This window comes from Rissa tridactyla, chromosome 15 (assembly GCF_028500815.1).
Source record: "Rissa tridactyla isolate bRisTri1 chromosome 15, bRisTri1.patW.cur.20221130, whole genome shotgun sequence".
Lineage (NCBI taxonomy): Eukaryota > Metazoa > Chordata > Aves > Charadriiformes > Laridae > Rissa > Rissa tridactyla.
In genome coordinates this window covers 2,542,561-2,562,109 of record NC_071480.1, presented here as the reverse complement: position 1 = coordinate 2,562,109, position 19,549 = coordinate 2,542,561, and the positions used below count along the sequence as shown (strand labels likewise).

General features: G+C 58.9%; 1 pseudogene; it reads right to left on the bottom strand.

Moving 5' to 3' along the window:
* Positions 1-682: 682 nt before the first annotated feature.
* On the bottom strand, positions 683-16,461 carry LOC128917986 (RING finger protein 222-like; annotated as a pseudogene).
* Positions 16,462-19,549: the final 3,088 nt, after the last annotated feature.

The window sequence follows — 19,549 nt, the reverse complement described above, 5'->3', positions numbered from 1 at the left end:
CCCCTGGCACCAAGAGGGCAAGTGCATCGTGGGGGGCATCAAATGTAGGAATGTGTCTGAGAGAAAATGGCCATGTGAGCCAGCCTCTTAGATTAAGAGCAAAACAGGCGGTAGAAGATGGCATTAGTACATGGGAAAAACGGGAACTGAGAAGGCAGAAAACATGTTGTGCTAATGACTAAGCAATTTACTGTGCGAATTCTTGTAACCAATCTGATGTGTGAACGAACTGCATGCACAGCGCGTGGACAGTGTAACTGGCTGATCAGAAATAAGCGAGTCGCGTGTACGGCTACAACACAGGGTATAAAAGATGATGATCGGTGCTTAATAAACGGCTTCTGTTGATTCACATTGGATCGTCTGGAGTCCAGTTATTTCTCCTCAACGGGGTGCGGGAGGAGAAACCCTGCTCTCTGCTAAGACACTAGGGGAACCCACTAGCAGGGTTTGACCAGCCACATTTTAACCAAAAGAGGCAGAAAATGCCAGCGACGACACTGTGAGCACCCGGAGATCTGCGGAAAGGTCTGAAAGTCCATTCAGTCCCTGGCCAGATGAGAGAGAGCTTCACCCGGCGCTGCTTCTGGACTTTCTCATGGGATCTTTTGAGAGAGGTCCCGGCCCTAGCTCTGTCCCAGCATCAGTGACACCTCCAGCATCTGAGCTGATCCCATCCCTGCTACGAGTCCCTCTTCACCAGCAGCAGCCAAGGGAGCACAGCCGCCAGCATGGCCACCGTCAAGATGAGCAGGACGGCGAGGGCGATGGGCGACTGGCAGCATTTCACCCCCAGGGCCGAGCTGGATGACACCGAGCTTCGTGTTTCTGTTCTGCTTCTCCTCCCTAGGGAGCTGCAGTCCACATCCACCAGTGGCATCCCATGGTCACTGATGACAAAGATGTGGGCTTCCCGCGCCAGCTCTCCTGGGACCCCCTGCGAGTCCATGGGGCTGTTTCCTGTGCTGCAGCACCGGTCGAAGCTCTGCACCGGCATCACAAAATGGCTGGGCACCACCAAGGTGTTGCTGGCCTCCAATTTGGTCAGATGGGACAAGGAGGAAGGTGACAGAGGCATCTCCAGGGCCCGGAGGTTGGTGCCTGCCTTGGGCGGCCATAGAGCTGCCTTCTTGCTGAGGAAAGTCACGTAGCGGCAGATGGGCAGATGATGCTGCTCTGGACCTGGCTGTCAAGCTTGGCGGAGAGCAAGCACTTCACCAGGCAGTCGTGGCAGAAGGTGTGCCCGCAGCTGAGCTGGCGGTGCATGGCCTCCAGCAGGTGGAACTTCTCGTAGCACACGGGGCACTCGGCCGGGGGTCCCTCCTTGCTGGACGAGGCCTCAGACATCCCTGCTCTGTCAGCCACAGGTGCTCCCCAGCTGCGAGGAAGAAGCACGATGGGTTAATAAGGTTGAAATGATAAGCATGATCCATCTCTTCATCTCTCCTCCTCCTCCCTGCTCTCTTGCTTTTGCCCTCTTGCCCCTAACAGATGCAGTTGACAGCTACTAGGCATCCTCTCAACAAGACAGGGCATTTTCAGGAGCATTACGCCTCTCAGTGTGGCCCTTGGGGCAAAAGAGAGATGACGGGAGGACCCCAACTCCAGAGCCAGCGGGGGCAACAATCCCCGTCTGCAAAATCACATGCACGAGCCCCTGGATGGACGTGCTCAGCACGTGGTACAGATAAAGCAGGTTCAGCTTGTGTCACGAGTGCCGCCGTGCACTGCTGCCAGCTCCAGGTGCACGGGAGGTGGGAACTCCCATCCCACAAAGAAACCTGCCATGGAAAGGGAGATGCTCCCATCCCAGGGGACACAGAGGGGCCAGCGGGAGCAGGGGGAGGCCAGGGCAGTGGGACAGGTGGGAGCACAGGACCCCCCGGGGATGGAGAGGGGGCATGCTGGACCCGGGGCAGGCAGCGAGCACCCACGCCAGGCTCCTTCCAGGCTGCTGGAGGATGTCCCAGGCTGGTGGCCAGGCCACAGCCATCTCCAGGCTGTGCTCCTCACGCCGGAGCATGGTGTGGTCAGCAAGCCCCGGAGCCCGGCGTCTCCTCTTAGTCAGAGCGGGGAGGGCAGAGCCCAGCCATCCCGCCTGGCCCCTGCCCCAGCCTGGGGCGCCAGGGGGAGCGCGGGGCCGCTGGGATCCCCAGACCCGCGTCTGGGCTGGGTCTGAAGCTCTGCCGTGCGTCTCCCAGGGCAGGGAGCATTCATGCGGCGGCTCAAGGAAGGGAGAGGGGAGCGGGAAGAAGGGAGAGAGGAGAGGGGAAAAGGGAGAAGGGAGCGGGAGATGGGTGAAGGGCGGAGGAAGAGAGGAGAGGGGAAAGGGGAGAGGAGAGAGGGGAGAGGCGGGGAGGGATGCTCAGCTCAGCTCCTTTCTCTTAAAACTGGAGCTTCATAAAACCTGCAGGTTTTTCCAGACCTTGCAGCATTGTCAGACCCGACCCAACCTGCACCCCTTTTCTCACGCATGACTGTGCCCATGGGCATCCTCACAGCTGTCTCTGGAGGTTTTGCCATCCCCTCCTTGGCTGACCTCCTCTTCCTTGGGAGCCATCCCCTGCGCCAGGACGGTCACAAGAACACAACAAACCATCCCCTCCCAATCAAAGAGAAGAAAGATGCAGGCTCCTGCTCTGCTTTAAGAGGGATCAGGGACCTGGTCCCCCAAAGTGCTGCAGAAGGAGACCCTGACCCTGGGCACCAGCTCCTCTGTGCCCCCAAAGCCCCCTTACCTGCTGCAGGGCACCAGGGCAGGAGCCCCTCCATGCACTCCACTGCTGTCCCCAGAAGCGGGGCTGGCCGTGCCCCAGCACCGAGCACCAGCTGGGGAGAGGACTGGGACACCTATATAACACGGAGGTGTTGGCTGCGCGTGTCATGCGGGCGCGTTGCGCAGAAGCTGGAGCAGGGACAGGGCCAGCTCCCGGGGATTGAATGCGGAGGAACTCGTTCCCCGTTTTAAAGGCCTGATATTTGCCTGGTTGGCCAGGGAGGGGGCGAGGAGCCAGTGTCAGGCGTCGGAGGGCAGGGACAGGCAGCACGGTCCTGCCTGCTTTCCCTCATGTGATGGGCACCTGTAGTCGGGCTCATCCCTGAGCTCAAACCCCAATGAAACAGTCGCTAAAGGGGATGTCGGGAGCCCAAATTCCCTCTGTTGCTGCAGAGCAGGGTGACCGGCAGCACCCTGCACCAGGGCTGGGCTCCTGCCAAACAATTCTTGCCTCCAGCCGCCACAGCTCCCTGTTCCTCGCCCTGGCCACATCTTCATCCCTACGCCCCCTCCCCTCCTCATCCCCCAAACACTCCTCACTCCAGCCCTGCGCTCCCCGCCCTACACCATCAGACGCTCACCCGAGCACCGGTGTGGCAGCACACAGCCCAGCAAACACACTCCAGCAGGCTCGAGGGCCACTGCTGCCTTGAACCTGCCCTGGAGGGGGTTTCCAGCATCCTTGGGAACTGCAGTCCAGGCAGCGGCAGGAGCCCTGTGGGCTCAGGGCAGGCAGAAGCCCCGAGCTTGGCCATCTCAGCAGCCGCAGGTGGCTCATGAGTCACTGTTTGGCCAGGTGCCAGCTGGAAACACACGTGGAGAAGGTTCCCTGTGGCCTTACATGTGTCCCAGGGTGCTGCCCATCCCTCGCTTGACCCCCAGGCGAGAAGCTGAGAGGTGTCTCCCCTGCAAAGCCTTGAAAAAACTGCCACGGGGTGGGTCACTCCTCCCACAGTCTTGACTCTTTCCAGCCACCTCTGCCACCCCTCAGCCCGGCCAGTGGCCACGGGGCTGCCAGCCCACACTCAGGCTTGCTGAGCGGCTCCACAGGGATGTGAGGATGAGATTCCCAGAGCAGGCACAGTGACCCCAAGGCGCCCTGCCTGCACGCCTTCCCCAGCTCTGGCTGTGGCAGTGCAGCCACGGGACCTGGATTTGAACCATCAAGGGGCCCCAATGGCCTGGAGGGCCTGGAGTCTCCATCATGGAAAGCCTTCCGGAGAACCCTGACATAGCGGGGAGTCTTGCCTTGGGGCAGAGAGATGCTCCGCACAAGCATTCCCAGCCCTGCGGTCCTCCAGCCCCAAGAAGATGCCCAGGGCTCTGCAGGATCTGTGGGGCAGGCAGAAGAGGAGATGCACCTCTGGCACCCAAACCCCAGTGAGATGGGCCCTGGAGGTCCTCTATGGGCAGGAGGGGTGGTTTCGTGCGGCTGGCAGTCGCGGCAGGGCTGCAGGCGTGGGCAGCAGTATCAGTCGCTCATGGGTGCAGCGGTTGCAGCAGTTACAACATGGGGCTGGTTTCTGGAAGGAGCAGGGGAGGTGCAGCCCCGCCGAGCCATCCCGTGCACTGGGGCAGCTGCCAAAACAGAGCACCCATGGTGGGAGACATGCCCCGGGGGGGATGTCTCAAGCCGTGAAGGCCTGTCCCTCGCTGGAAGGAGACCCGTAGCATGTCAACACCTTCCACACCCCCCGCTTAAGATCAGGGACCAAGCCACTCCACTCGTTATCCCAGTTTTCTTGGGATGGTCCAGAAATTGAGGCTGAAACCTCTCCAGACAGATCGTGCCGGGGCTGAGGTTGCACAGTCACCCCTGGGGTAGGCATCCCCATCCCCCTCCCTGGCCCCTCCTTGAAGCTGCTGGAGGTGCCAGGGTTGCACCCACCGAGATCTCCATTGCTGAATGAGTGATCTGGGCCAGCGAGAGCAGATTTGGGGCAGCCGAGCATCTCCCCAGCTTCAGTTTGCTCTCTGCCAGCACCAAGGCGGGGTGGAAATTCCTGTTTCCCATACTTTGAATGCTCCCCGCCGTCGGAAACTATGAGCTCACGGCTCTATACATAGGCACTGGAAAAACGAGTCTGCCTCCCTTTGCTGCTTTGACCACGCCAAAATCAAAGGGATTTTGGCATATCACAGCCCTGGCTCTGTGAGCACTTTCGCTCTTTCCTGGGCATGGCTTTTCTCGCTGCCTTTGCCCCACTTCCACATGCAGCAGCATCTTTCCTGAATGACGGGATTGAGTCTGCTGGTGCTTGAGGGAGGAGAAACCAGTTTCAGGAGCAAAGCAAGTCCCTATACGCTGCCTGTATTTTTTTCTCCAGCTTTAAGCAATGCAGCTCACGGCCAGTGTTTCAGCCCCCTCAAACCCAGTGCAGGGTCAAGGTCTCCAGGATCCTTTTATCCAAGCAAGAAGGCAGCATCAGGCTCAGCTTCTCTCCAGGGATCACAGCTGAGACCTTCTCTGCTCTGAGGTTGGTGGCTTCCAGGGAACAAGGGACATTTCTGACCCAGAAGAGGACACAGCCCTCCCTACAGGCGGGGGTGGCCGGGGGTCCCTTCACTAAAACTGCAATGGCTTTTGGGCAGAGCTCTGCAGCCTTTTGCAAGGACAAGAAGATGCTGCAGACAGCCCTTGTCTTCCACAGCATCACCCCAACTTCCCACTGTCACCGACCAGGTGGGGAGGAGGGAAAATAATATTAGATATAGTTACGTGAAAGTGCTTATTTTCAAAGCACATTTAAAGCCAGATGATCGAACTATATGTGAGCCTGGTGCCAGGCAAATACTCACTATAGGTCTCGATATTTCCATAACAAATCCATGCTGCACTTCTCCAAATCATAAGAGATGAAGCAGGGACATTTCCAATAAGCAGAGACGTGTCCTCCATCCCTTCTCTCAACGAGGGCGAGGATCCCGGTGAGAAAAATCATGGATTTATTCCTGACGGCAAGATGCACGCGCGGAGCTTTGCCATGCAGCCACAACCCATCCACATGGCTGGTGGCTGCTGGAAAGGATGGGCTGGGTGAAGTGTCCCTCACCTGGGGACACCTGCCCATCCCTCCCACGACACGGCCAGTCCTCCCGAACTCCCCCAGGTTTTTCCTTAGCGATGGCTCAACCTGCAAATCTGAGGCTTTCTAGAAGTTTCTGCTCAGCCTGTTCTCCTCCCACCACTTCCCAGCCCCGGCTCAAACATGGTGAATAGTTGGCACTGGTGGGAACCAGGTGAAGGGAAGAGGGGAAAAAGTAAATCCAAGGGGGGGAGGGTCCAAGGGTCCTGGCCCCTGTCTTAGCTGTATCCATTCCCGTGCTGTCAAAATAAACTCACATAGATGGAAAAGATGGGTGAGTTTGGAGGCACCCAAGCCCTTTAAGGGGGTCCATCTTTTCCCATACTTGCTTTACTTGAATTCAGAGTGGGAAAATAAGTGTCTTTTCCTTCTGCATGTCTCCATCCTGCCTGTCAGGCACCTGGCAGGATGGAGACCCACCATTAAGCTGCTGATTTAGCTAAGACAGCCCAAAACACCTAGCAGAAGCTCTTCCGACAGCTTTCTCCTCAGCGCTTTTTGCCGTGCCCAGCAGCTGGTACTCTCGGATCTGCTGTGGCCACCCTAAAAAAAAAAAAAAACAAAAAAGACCTGGGTGCACCGTAAAAAAAAGCCCTGGGCCTGCCTCTCCAGGGGTGCCAAGGTCTGGAGCTGGTGGTCCCCACCAGCTGGGATGCTGCCTCTTCCCCACCAGGGTGGATGGGATCTGCTTATCCTCCTGATGATCAGAAATTTACATCCAGTCATTTGACATGACGAATGCTTATCAAACACCAAGGAACAACGGGGTACATCCCCAAACCCCTCTCCAATGCCTGTTTTCCCACCAGATGCTGCGGTTTTGCGAAGGCACCTGCACAGTACCTGGGCATCACAGCACCCACCTGCCTCTGCCTCCAACAAACCCTCCCAGGAATGACCCCGAGCCTGGTGTGAGCCCTTGGAGCCTTATTCTGACAGCAAAACTTGGGGATTTGTCTCGTCCAGTCCAGGCCGAGCCACACAGCCCCACGGTACGTGGGGTTTTCCCATACCTGGGAGGGCAACTGCACTCTCCAGGGGCTCCTTCAGCTTCTTTCCCCCCTCCACCAACACAGCGTCAGCTCAGTGAGTCCAGGGGCAGCCCAAGGCAAGCGCCTCAGATGATGAGCAAGACCAGGGCTGCACAAAACCCCTGGATGTGGGGGCAAAATGGCTTGTCCCCCCTTCCCCGGTGCCCACACCAGCCCCTCGGGGGAAGCACACAAACCTGCTGTAGACCCTCCGCGGTCACTGTGACCCGTCCCTGCTGTGCCATGAGCCATGCCACTCCGGGGATGTTTTACCACCCGCGTCCCCTGCAGCAGCGGGTATTGCCGGACTCTTTTACGCCATCCCCTCTGGCTGCCTTTTTACCAGGCAGCTCCCTCGAGCCTTATTCTGGGGGACAATGCACAGAATCCCTGCAACGTCAGGAGAAAAGGCTGCCGGGGTTAGGGATTGGGGGGCTTTTACCAAAACGGGATGTTCCCTGTGCTTTTGGCTGCCAGGTTGTGTTGCAGTTTGGCTTTTTCCTCCAAGCCCTGTCTCCCGGAGGGCCGAGATTGCAGGGGGGTTGCTGCCTTTAATGGGAACAAGTAGAGGTCAGCTTCTAGCCCTGCAACACCACACACGCTGGAGCGGCCCGGAAAGGAAAGGCTCCATAAAAGGAGCACTAAATACTGGATTTTGGTTCATTTCATGATCTTTCCAGGGTCTTATGACCATGCAGTCAGCATGGTGCTGTGAGCAGAGAGTTTGCAGGCAGAGCTGCTCCACCAGCCAGGGTCAGCTGGTGGATCATCAACCAGAAACCCAAGTGGGTTATTGATAGGAGGATGCTTGGGAAAAAATGCATCTGCCCAGACATGCTGGCACAAGGCAGGAGGGCTACTGTCCCCGTCCCACCATCCTGTGGGCTCTGCAGTCCCCGTAGTCAAAATATAGGAAGGATAACCCCAGTCCTCCCTTCCAGATGGGGTCAGCTGGAAAACACACAAGGGTCCTGACAACCCCCAACCCACGGTGTCCCATGAGGGACAGGGCAGGTGGTGCCCGGGTGTCCCCTTCTGCATCCTGGGAGGATGATGGGTCCAGCACAGAGACGCTCCCGAGCCGGCATCGGGGCTGTGGCTGGTGTCACAGCAGTTTCCCACATCTCCTTGGCCCTCCATGTCCATCGTTAAGGACCCCCAGGAAAATGGGCACAAGCAGATCCAGGGTGCCTAAGAGGTCACCCCTGCACCCCACGAGCAGCCTGGCAATAACCAGGACAATCAGCGTTTCAGGGTGGCTGTGCTTTTGGCAGCCAAGCTGAGCTGCAAAACAGTACTTTTAGGCATCGCTGGCAAAGTCTGTTAAAGGAGCGATTCAGCAAATACTGCCCAGGCACCAAAGGTGGCACTCACATTAGTCAAGAAAAATAGCTACATTTATCAAAAAAAGGCTCCATGTGGATGGACACAGCCAGCTCAAAGGGGGACTTCGGGTGAGGCATAAAGGGAGGATAAATGAAGTGATCGGCGTTGTTGCGTACAAGAGAGGGTCTGCTGCCTTCATGCTTGAAGAAGTGCCCTGTTATCTGTATGTGTACGTTATGTGTATGCGGGGGCAGCTCGCAGAGCGGCGGTGACTTTGCTTTCCCGGCTCTTGCAACATCCCAGCAGGCTGCGAGGACACGGCACGCGCCAGACAAGCCGAGCCTCTGCCGACCCCACTGCCAGCGCTGCCCGTGGCTGGGGGACACGTCAGCACAGAGCCATCGGGTCCCCCGCCCCCGGCAAAGCCATAGGATGTCCCCATCTGCAAAGCCTCGCTGCAGGGGCTGGGCAGGGAGCGCTGGGGGGCTCTGCCTGGGCCACTTGTCCCTCTGGCAACTCTCCCAGAGCCACTGCCCTGACACATGGTCCCCCAGAGCTGTTGCCCATCGACCCCTGCTCCCCAAAGCCCTCCCAGATCCCTGCCTCTCTGTACACTCCCTACAGCATCGCCATGCCGTGTCTTTCACAGAGCTGTACTCCCTCCATTCCCCCTACTCCCACTCCCTGCCCGGTCTCATCCTTCCCAGTCCCATCCTTCCCAGTCCCACCCAAACCACATCCCTCCCAGTCCCATCCCTCCCCACACCCCTCCCAATCCCATCCTTCCCAGTCCCATCCAAACCACATCCTTCCCAGCCTCATCTCCCCTCATCTCTCCCCACCCCATCTCTCCCCACATCCCTCCCAGCTCCATCCCTCCTTACACCCCTCCCAGCCCCATGTCTCCCTATACCTCTCCCAGCCCCACCCTTCCCTGTATGATCTCCCATATCCCTCCCAGCCCTATACCCTCCCCAAACCCAGCTCTCTCTACAGCTCCTCCACTCTCATCCCTCCCTACCCCCACCCCAGCCCCAGCCCTCCCTTCCCCTCGCTGGGGGCACACAGACCCCCACAGCCCCTCTCGTGGGCTCCAAATAGCCATGATTCAACCCACTGGCTTACAAGGATGAAATATTGCTGCTGATGTTGTCACCATGGCACTTGGATGGGGACTGTGAGTAGGTGTGAGCAGCTGATCTCGCATGCACATGGCGAGTCCTGCACCAAACACTATCCTCGGGCAGACAGGGAAGGAGGCAGCAGGGTGGGGGTATAAGATCAAGGCTGTTTGGAGGCAAACATCAGTCTGAGCAGGAAAGCTGATATTCCCCAGCACCTGCCAGACTCGTGACATGGGGTCCAGGGTGGGAGCCATGCAAGGCCAAAGGTTGGCCAGGCTTTTTCTAGTGGTCAGAAAACTGCTGGGTCTGAGGTCATCTTTCCTGAGACCAGGAGCAGCCAGGCTTGGCAAGTTCGAGCCTCACAAAGCTCTTGAGATGCAATGAGTCGACAGTTCCCAGATCACATCCCCAGGGTCAACACTCACAGCTCCAGAGCCACAAGCAGAGATGGATGCTGCCTCCCAGCACAGACCAGTGCCCAGCTCCCGGGGCTGTTTCCCTCCCCATCCCTGCTTCTCCTTTGCACAAAGCCTCCTTTCCCCTGGACCTTCTCAGCACTAGGAAGGCTAGGCTGCATGTGAGGGGGGGGGGCGGGGCTTGGCTGACCCCCTGCTTCTTCTCCTTGGCTCCCTGGAGGTGCCGACTGCATCCCTGAGATGATGGCCTGGGTACCAGGGGACCCTGCCTGCATCCCTGGGGTGGTGGCGCTGGCATCAGAAGTCCTCCTCCATCTGAGGGAGCGCCTGCCCACGTCTCAGATGTCACCGTTGCTCTACGTGTCCCTGCTTGCATTCCCAAGGAACCAGGATGTGTCCCTGGAGTGCCTTTGATGGTCCTGGGCACAGCCTGTGTGCCTGGTCCCGTCGGGCACAGCCTGTGTGCCTGGTCCCGTCGGACCCAGCGCTGAGCTTTCCAGTCCGTGCTGAGCCAACGGAGCCGGACTCAGGCAACGGCCACCTCTCCCAGGCACCGGGGACACCGGGAACGGATCCAGCACCCAGAAAGACGGGCAGGGAGAGCTGGTGTTCCAAAAGTGATATATAGATTTTTAATTAATAAAATCATGATTGTGATTTAAAATTTAAATGCATTACTATTCTTTAATTAGTAAAATTAATTCCCTGGAGAAGGGAGATGAACGGTGGTCACAGGGCTGGGGGGAACACATTGACAAATCGCAGCCCCCAGTTCTGCTTCGCCCCGGCCCTGCAGAGGTGCAGAGGAGGGAGGACGGGGTGAGGGGGGGTTCAGGGGGGTCTGTGCAAGAAGCCGTGCTGAATTCCAGAAGCCAGAGGAGAGGCGCGTGTTGCTCTGGGCGCTGCAGCACCTGTCTGGGAAATCCAGAGCTGGGGGGGCACCAGTGGCTCCGTGCCGCCGTGGCCATGATCCGGGCTCTCGACAGCCACCTCCATCCATTTATTTTTCATTATTCCCCCTCTGCCCTCTCCTGCCCTGCTGCAGGGCTGCTCGGGCATGAAGTGGGCTGTTAGAGAACCCACACACCCCCTTCAGTACCTCTGGGATGCTGCTTCCTTCTCCCTGGATTTATATATATATATGATACACATAGATTATAGCGATAGATTAAAAAAATAAAGTGGGGGAAGAAAAGGCCAGCTACAGGCTCCCATGGGCCGGTGCCCACCCCAGCAGCATGTCTTCCCCTTAAAGACAATAACAAAACCCAGACAATGATCCCAGTGAGTTCCTGGGGGAGCCCCCGCTCCCAATGCCCTGGCCCGGACCCCCCCAACTCCCCTCCGCGCCAACCCTTTGTTGCCTCAGAAAACCACAATAATGGCAGCGGTTGGGAGCCGGGCCTGGTCTCCTGCGGGACGTGTCACCGGAGCGGGCTGAGTGACCGGGACAGCCCTGCGAGGGAGCTGCCTCTGCCCGGGCTCGGGCTGCGCTGGCTGCGGCCACAGATCAGCCTGCGCCAGCTGCGCCTCAGGGATGGAGGTGGAAAAGGCAGCCGGGACCCTCGGCCTCTCCCATGCCTGTGGATAACCGCATCCCAAGGACCGGTCGGGAGTGGGGCATCACCCAGCAATGGGGGACGCTGCGTTGTCCCTTGTCACCCGTCCCACCGCCGCTGTGACCACTCTGCTGCTAGGAGGCAACAGAGGAGGAGGAGGAGGAGGAGGAGAAGCACGAGGACAAGGAGGACGCGGACAGGGAGGAGGACGAGGACGAGGGGAGGAGGAGGAAGGCTTTGACTGCCCATCCCTCCCACCCATCCCAGTCTCCCCCAGGCAGAAAGGGCCCCCTGGGCAGCTCTTTCTCCCACTCCCCCAGGAGCTCAGGTCCCGCTCAGGTCCCTCTGTCGTTTCCGGCACGGCAGCAGCCATGGCCCAGCTCAGCCTGGCCCAGCTGCTGGATGTCGCCATCGGGACGACCAAGATCAGGGCCATCGACTTCGTGGCCCTGCGCAGACTGCTGCTGGCCATGCTCTGGCACCTGGGCCTGCAGGACCTCCCTGTGGAGAAGCGGGGACACAGCCCGACCACCCTCCTGAAGAGGGACCAGCCTGCCAAGGCACCCCCTGTTCTGGAGAAGAAGGGGGACAGGGCCCAGGGCACGTGGCAGCAGCCCCAGGAGCCACGGGAGCGACTGCAGGAGACCACGAGCGGCCCCCAGCTCACCTGCGAGACCACCTACGCCCAGAAGATAGAGAAGAAAATCAAAGAGAACGGGAGCAGCATCTTCAAGGTAGGGGCTTCTGCCAGTCTCCTGGGTGCTCCCCCACGAGACACCCCCTCCTCCAGGGTCCACGCCGCCGTTGCATCCCCTTACACCGAGGATCTGTTCAGGCTGGTGGCAAATAAAGCAGTATTTCCTCTCTAAACTACTTTTGATTTCAAGAACTTTTATTTCAGGTAACAGCACCATCACACCCAGGGAGCCTCACTCCAAACTCCTGCTAGCTAATTTACATCATTGGCATTGTTATTTCCAACATCAAAACGGGCTCTGCAGAATCTAAAGTGCTTTAACTGACTCTTTTGAGAGCCCTTGACATATTTTCCCCAAAAAAGTGGTTAGAAAGTACACAGAATTACAGAATGTGTTGGGTTGGAAGGGACCTCTCAAGGCCATCTAGTCCAACCAAAGGGGAACATCACAGCACACAACAAACCCCCCCCCCATGCTGAACCCTACCTAATTCCACATATTCCGAGCACCGAGTACCGCTCCTTTTCAAAAGGAGAGGAAGAAATGACTGCACCGCGGCGGCCACTGCGATGGCCAGAAGAAAAAAAAATGCCTCTACGTAAAGACCAAGTTCTGCCAAAAATTCCCGACCGAGGATTTCTTGCTCTTAGCCCAGAGCAGACCTTGGCACTCGGCGATTAACCGTTGAGTACCGTCCTTGGCACAGGCACAGAGAAACAAATTCTTACCGCTTTCTACAACGCCGTGCGGCATGCACAGCCTGTGTTTTGAGAGAGACTTAAATGAGAACGGTTTGTGGTTATTTGGTATAGGATCGTTCGTATTTTTGAAAATAAGTACGTTCCTTGCAAAGAGAGTCTGAGGAGTGTTAACAAGGAGCGGGCAGGGGATGAGGGCGAGCCCCGGAGTTGGTCCTGCCACAGCATCCTTGTTCCGTGTCCCTGTTATCGCTCCGAATCGTGGCCGACCGCGGGTCCCCCAGCAGCGGAGGGGCTCGGAGACGGGCAGCAGGGAGGGAGGGCACAGGGACCCACCGGAAAGGATACTGCGGGCTATTTTTATTCCATTTTTACCGACAGATTTTAAAAGCCTTGCTTTAAAAGCCCAGGAAATATCTTTTGATTCTCTCTTCCTACAGCACCGGTGAGCTCTGGCTCCTGCATCCAGGGTCCCACCAGATGAAGACTGGTCCTCAGCGGTGTTGCTCCCCCAGCCCGGCCGCAGGGTGGATGGGGCAGAAGCTTTTGCCCAAGCAAAACCTCCTTTTCCTGATGCCAGAGCAGAGCCTTCACATCAATAAGAGCTGGCAGAGAGCTCTTTAAGGCTCGAGCACGATGCACCTCTACTCAAAGAGCTGCCCACTGGGGCACCTCATGAACCAAACTCAGCCGCTTGACGGCGTTTTTAGCAGGGCCTTTCCGACTATAGTCCCTTCAATGACAAAAATTCACCACTGAAAGGATCCAGAGGGAAGCCCCTCTTCGAGCAGCTCCTGGGAACGGAGCAATATAGACTGGCAACCCCCAGCAGGGCAGTCAGACGTGGAGGAAACCACCCCAACCACGTTTTGGACAAGCCCCTCTCAACACTTAAAAACTCCCCAACACACGGCACCCTGCAAACACCCAGGAAAAAAAAAAAAAAAGCGGTGGAGATTTGAAAAGCAAAAGATTTGGGGAGACTTTACAGCCCTGGGCTCTGGGACTCTGGGGGGGGGGGCGGGATGCCCCAGAGGGGGGACCCCCCCAGAGCACCCATCTCCCCACGTCGGGGACCCACAAGAGTTTTGCTCCCACCAGGCTGGGGACTAGGGCGACCTGAATCTCCACAAACCCCTGACAGTCTCCCATCACCGCAAGACCCTTTGAAAGCACACAGTGCTCTTCCCTGCAACTTGCCAAGACCACGTGGCATCGGTTTGCTCCTACGCCAGGAGCGTGTTTCCGGCGTAGTGTGACATCGGTATGATTCACAACTGGTTTCACTGGGAGAATCCGTCTCCAGGGGAAAGCAAAACGCAGGCTAACTGGAAACAAACGCTGGACGCGGCACCACTGGCATTAGCCCTGCCTTGTGGGGAAACTGAGGCACGGGCTTGCCTGACTCCTTGAGCACAGGTCTCATGACACTGGTACCGCTAGGTGCCCTGCAAACTGCGTCACGGCATCTCAGCAAGCACCCCTCCCCTGCTGACCTCAGCACACAGCTCGCTGGGTGACGTCACCCAGCGCCACAGCAGCCTCCACCCAGCCCAGGCCAGAGGTGGCCGTTCGGCCACTCCAGATGTGCAGGTGCCGCGTCAGCGGCGGGATGAGGCAGGGCCTGAGGGCTCAGCACGTCCCACCCCATGGGGCTCGGCAGCGAACCACGGAGCGAGGAGAGTGCCCCAAAACTCAGCCTGTCGCAGCGGCAGAAAGCAGGGCAACTTTCTGGATAGGGGACAGGGTGTCCCCTGGAGACGGGGTGTCCTCAGGGCGCCGCGGCATCTTTAAACCACTTTAACACAGGCAAGAGGGAGGCGTGATGAAAACGGCCCCTCCACTCCCAGCAGGGCGATGGGCGCCCAGCGAGCCCTGCTCCAAGGACTGCCTCGCGTTTATACATCCCAGTGTCATCGAAAGGGGCTAATAACAGGAGGCTACCGAAAAGCACTCGAGCCGGTCACCTCCACTGTGGCTGGGCGCGCTGAACACCCTGCCACGGTGCTGCCAGGAGCTGCCCCACAGCTGGAGGGCAGAGCAATGGGCATCGGGGCTGGGACCCACGCTAAGCCCCAGACCAGTTTCAGGGACTGGTAAAGCTGGGGGGGGCGCAATCTCCCCACCAGGACACCGGGAATGCGGTGGGTCCCTGTCCCTCCATCTGGGGACAGAGCAGAGGAGGGGACGGGGATGGGGAGGAAGGGAATAATTTCGGGGGCGGAGGGGGGGTGTGCAGTGAAAAGCAAGAGGGAATCGCGAGTAACCCACACAGGCAAATCCCCCTTGATTTCCTAAGGCTGGGGAGGAGAATAAAAGCGAGGGGCAGCGATTTGCAGGGGGGGAGCACTCACCGTTCGTGGAGGAGGTCAGACAGTGGAAGACGCTACCGGAGGTGCAGTTCTGCCAGAGGTCCGCCGTGTGCCCGCCGTTCACCAGCCATTGCTGCAAAGAGACGCAGCCCCGTGAGCAGCGCCCTGGCAGGAGGGGGCAGGCAGCCGTGTGCCCCCCGCCAGGGCTTCGGCACCCAGCAGCCCCAGGGCGTACCGGCCGGGGGCTCCCAGGCACATGCTTTTCCACAGAAAAGGGGTTTGGAAAGGAAATACCGATAGTTGCTTTTAGCCGCTTTCACCCCAACGGCAGAAAAAACACAGAAGCTCTTTATTCTCTTTAAACACGGACCAAGTCCCGCGGGGGACGCGCGCTTCCCTCCCCTCTGCCGTCCTCGCCCAGCGCCGGGCCGGGCTATTTGAATGGTTCCACGTGATTTCTAATGACTTGCAAGATTTATTTTTTTTTTTAACGTCTTCTACTACTATGACCACCCAGAAAAAAAAAAGAAAAAAAAAATTAAGGGAAAGAAGAACCTGGTGAAGCAAGCCTGGAACTCACCAGCTCTACAAAACTGCTGCCTTAAAACCAAGGCAAACCTCTTCCTAAGTAGATGACGTGTTAACTGGGCTCTGGACCGAGAACGGTGCTGGGAACCCTCTGTGCAGCATCCAACCCTCCATCTTCCCACTGCTTGCACAGCTTAAGCCTTGAAAATCGCCAGGAGGAGCCCATGCGGGCGGGGAGCGAGAGGCTGTGCCCAACGCACAGCCCCAAAGGAGCAGAGCTGGAGAGCAAAACTGCTGGTGCTGAGGAGCCAGTGCCCAAACCAGTCCCGTTTCAAGGGGTTTTGCTCAGACTGGCTGTACTGGTCCTGTGGCCTGAAGCCCGTTAGCAGGGGAGCTCCTTTATGAAAGGGGAGCGTGGCGTCACCCCCACCGAGGGTCTTTTGGGTGCTCTATGATGTGACATGGGGACGATGAGGAGATGGGCTTCAACAGCCCTCTCCTCTGGACTGATGGGGATGTCCTGAGCACCCGCTGCCGCACACAACCAAGCGACCCCCCCCATTACACCTGACTGACCCACCCCCCCAGTGACACCTGACAGCACAAATACGGAAAAGAGCTTTCTGTGCGAAATTCTCCAAAATCCCACCGTTAGGAAGACCAGCAGTCGGCAAGTACTAATTCCTGCTAAAAGCCAGGCTGGAAAATAAACCAAAAATAAAAACACCACCTTCTGGTTTTGCCATGCCATAACCCCCCCGCCGGCCGCTCCCTGCCTCGCTGGTACCCCGGTGCCGGAGGAAAAGTCCGTACTTACGCTAACGATGGTGGAGACGAAGAGGAGCACCAGCACGGTGACGTGGAGCACGATGATCCCCAGCAGCAAAAGCAGCATCTTGGCGGCCCGGATGCCCCCGGGATCCCCCAAGCTCCCCCCAAGCCCGCTCACCGAGGGGCTCCCTCAGCCCCTCTCCTCCGAAGGGGGGGCTCCCATCCCTCCCCCCGAGGACAGCGTGCTCCTCGGCAACCCCGGCGGGGGGGGTGGGTGTGTGTCTATCTCGGCACATCTCAGCCGAGGGGCTACCCCGGCCCCCCTCCGCCGGGATGGAGGGTCCCCTGCCCACCTACCCATGGGGACCACCGGGGGTCATTCTGCCGGCCCCTCTCCCCAGGGGGGGCTTTCCCTGGCCCATCTCCCCTGGCGACCCCCGCAGAGGACGGCTGGGGGAAGGAGGGGGAGACACCTATCTAGGCGCATCTCCCCCCGGGTTGGGGGGGGTGTTCTTCTCGACCCATCTCCCCTCGACACCCCCAACAGGGGCTTTCTTTGCCCCTCTCCCGCCCCGGGGTGTGTGTGGGGGGGCTTTCCCCAGCCCATCTCCCCTGGCGACCCCCGCACAGGGTGCGAGGGGGGGGAGCATCTATCTCGGCCCATCTCCCCCGACAGCTGCTCCTGCCCCTCTTCTGCAGGGGGGGTCTCCTCGGCCCATCTCCCTCCGGCCCCCCTAGCAGGGGCTCTCATTGCCCTTCTCCTCCCGGAGGCGGGGGGGGGCGCTTTCCGCAGCCCATCTCCCCTGGGGACCCGCGGAGAAGGAAGGACGGGCTGCCCTGAGCCCTCTCCCTACAAGACCCCCGTAGGGGGGGTGTCTCCTCGGCTTATCTGCCCTCGACACCCCCAGCAGGGGCTCTCATTGCCCTTCTCCCCCGGGAGCGGGGGGGGTGGGGGGGTCTTTCCGCAGCCCATCTCCCCGCGGAGAAGCAGGGAGGGGCTGCCCTGACCGCTCTCCCTAGAGGACCCTCGCAGCGGGGGGGCGGGGGTGCGCTCCCCGCTCCCTCTCCCCTGTGGACCCCCCGGAGGGTCTCTCTGGCCCTTCTCCCCATCGGGAGAGCCCTTCCCTTCCCTTCCCTTCCCCTTCCCGGCGGAGCCCGCAGCAGCCGCCCCCCTCCCGGGCCGGGCCGTACTCACGTCGCGGCGGAGCCGAGGGGCGCGGGGCGGCAGCGGCGGAGCGGAGCGGGCGGCGGCGCTGACAAGTTTCCCCTTTAACCGGGGCCACGGCCCCGCTGGCGGCTGCGGGACGGGGAGGGCCCTGCCGCGGCGCCCGGCCGCTCCTCCTGTAAATGCGGCAGCGCCCCGGCCCCGCCAGCACCCACCCCCCCTCCGCCGGCCCCCCCCAGCCGGGAGTCACTCCCTGCCCCATCCCCGTCCCCCGCACACAGGCGCGGCCGATCCCGCTGGCTCAGCGGGGGGATATTTTTTTTTTTTTTGGGGGGGGGCACCCCACGGGATGGGTTGCCCCCCTCTTTGCTTCCCCAGCCAGGACCCCCAGCTTCCCCATCGTGGACCGACCCCCCGCCCCGGGGGGGCTGTGCCGGGAGGCGGCTCTGCCCCGTTCCGCTCTCCGGAGCGGCCGCGGGTGGGGGGCGGGGGGCGCAGCACGGCGGGGTGCGGGGCTGTAGGAAGCCCGGGGTGCCGGAGGCGGCCGGTGGCCGGCGGCTGCAGCCGCGTGTGTTGCTGAGCAGATAAGTGAGTTCTGGTGAGGGCTGGCAGGGCGCTTCCCTCCCCCGGGGATGCTCGGGGAGGGGGACGCGGTCAGCGAGGAGGTGACACGCAGAGGACAGAGAGCTCCGCTGCACCGGGTGGCCCCCCACGCCCCGGCGGAGGCGGTTCGTGTAGCCTCAGCCAGGGGTCCGTGGGGCGGGATTTGGGGAACGGGCTGTGCTGCAGTCGGGGGCAATGTCCCCTCTGGTTTACACGGTGCGGCTGCGGCCAGGAAAGTGACACCTCTGCAATTTGCTCCCGCGATGGGCAATGGGATTCTGGCTCCGGGGGCTGGGGCTTTTTTGAGCGCTTGAAAAAGCCAGATCCTGTGGGACTGAGCAACCTTTCACTAAATGGAGATTTTCCGAAATGCTGGAGGACTTAGGTGCTCGGAGCGGTATATATTTCATTTTTATTTTTTTTTATTTTATTAATATTTCATTAAAGTAATTTAGTCCCTTCTAAACTCCTAATTCTCTTTCTTTCTCTCCCTCCTCTCCTTGGGGGTGGGGGAGAGCATCTATCGTTCATCTCACCGGCCCAAACCACGATAATAATTCTATAAAAATACAGAGAGAAATAACTCTCTAAATAAGTCTTTCCAGCTGAAGGCCTGGGGGAAGGCTCTCTTTCATAAAAGCAATGAGTTTGGTTTTTTTTCTTTCTGACCGCTGATGCTGTTTTGGGAATTCTCTCTCCCTCAAGCCGGATAATATGCCTTAGTTATGCAATATCCTGTTAACATGTTTTGTGGCAAGCTTTGATTTCACCCAAATTCATATCAGACTCCTCCAGGACATTCTCTCATTCTTCTTTTCTTAGGCAACAAGAAGAGGTATGGCCCTTGGATTACTACCCATTCCTGTTCTCCCGTGTGGGTGGCAATGAAGCCACAATGCGTAATCCAAGGGGTCTCGATCATAGGATCATAGAATGGTCTGGGTTGGAAGGGACCTTTAAGATCATCAAGTCCAACCATCAACCTAACACTGCCAAAACCATCACTAAACCATGTCCCTCAGCATCCCATCTAGCCATCCTTTAAGTACCGCCAGGGCTGGTGACTCAAACACTTCCCTGGCAGCCTGTTCCAATGCTTGATAACCCATCAAAGGAGACTTCAGGGCCTTGGGACGGTTGGTAAGGGAATCTGGGAGGCAGGTTATTTTTTCCTCTCCTCCCAGTTGCGGGCAATGACACTGGAAGGAACAGGTGGGACCAGCCTATTAATACGTGGCTCCGTGGCCGGTGTGACCAACACCATTTTGGGTTTTATGGTAATGGGATGGCATACACGGCACCAGGCTTGCTGGTGTCAGATGGGGTTCACCTCTCATAGAATCCAAGACTCATAGAATGCGTTGGGTTGGAAGGGACCTCTAAAGGCCATCTAGTCCAACCCCCCTGCAGTCAGCAGGGACATCTTCAACTGGATCACGTTGCTGAGAGCCTCATG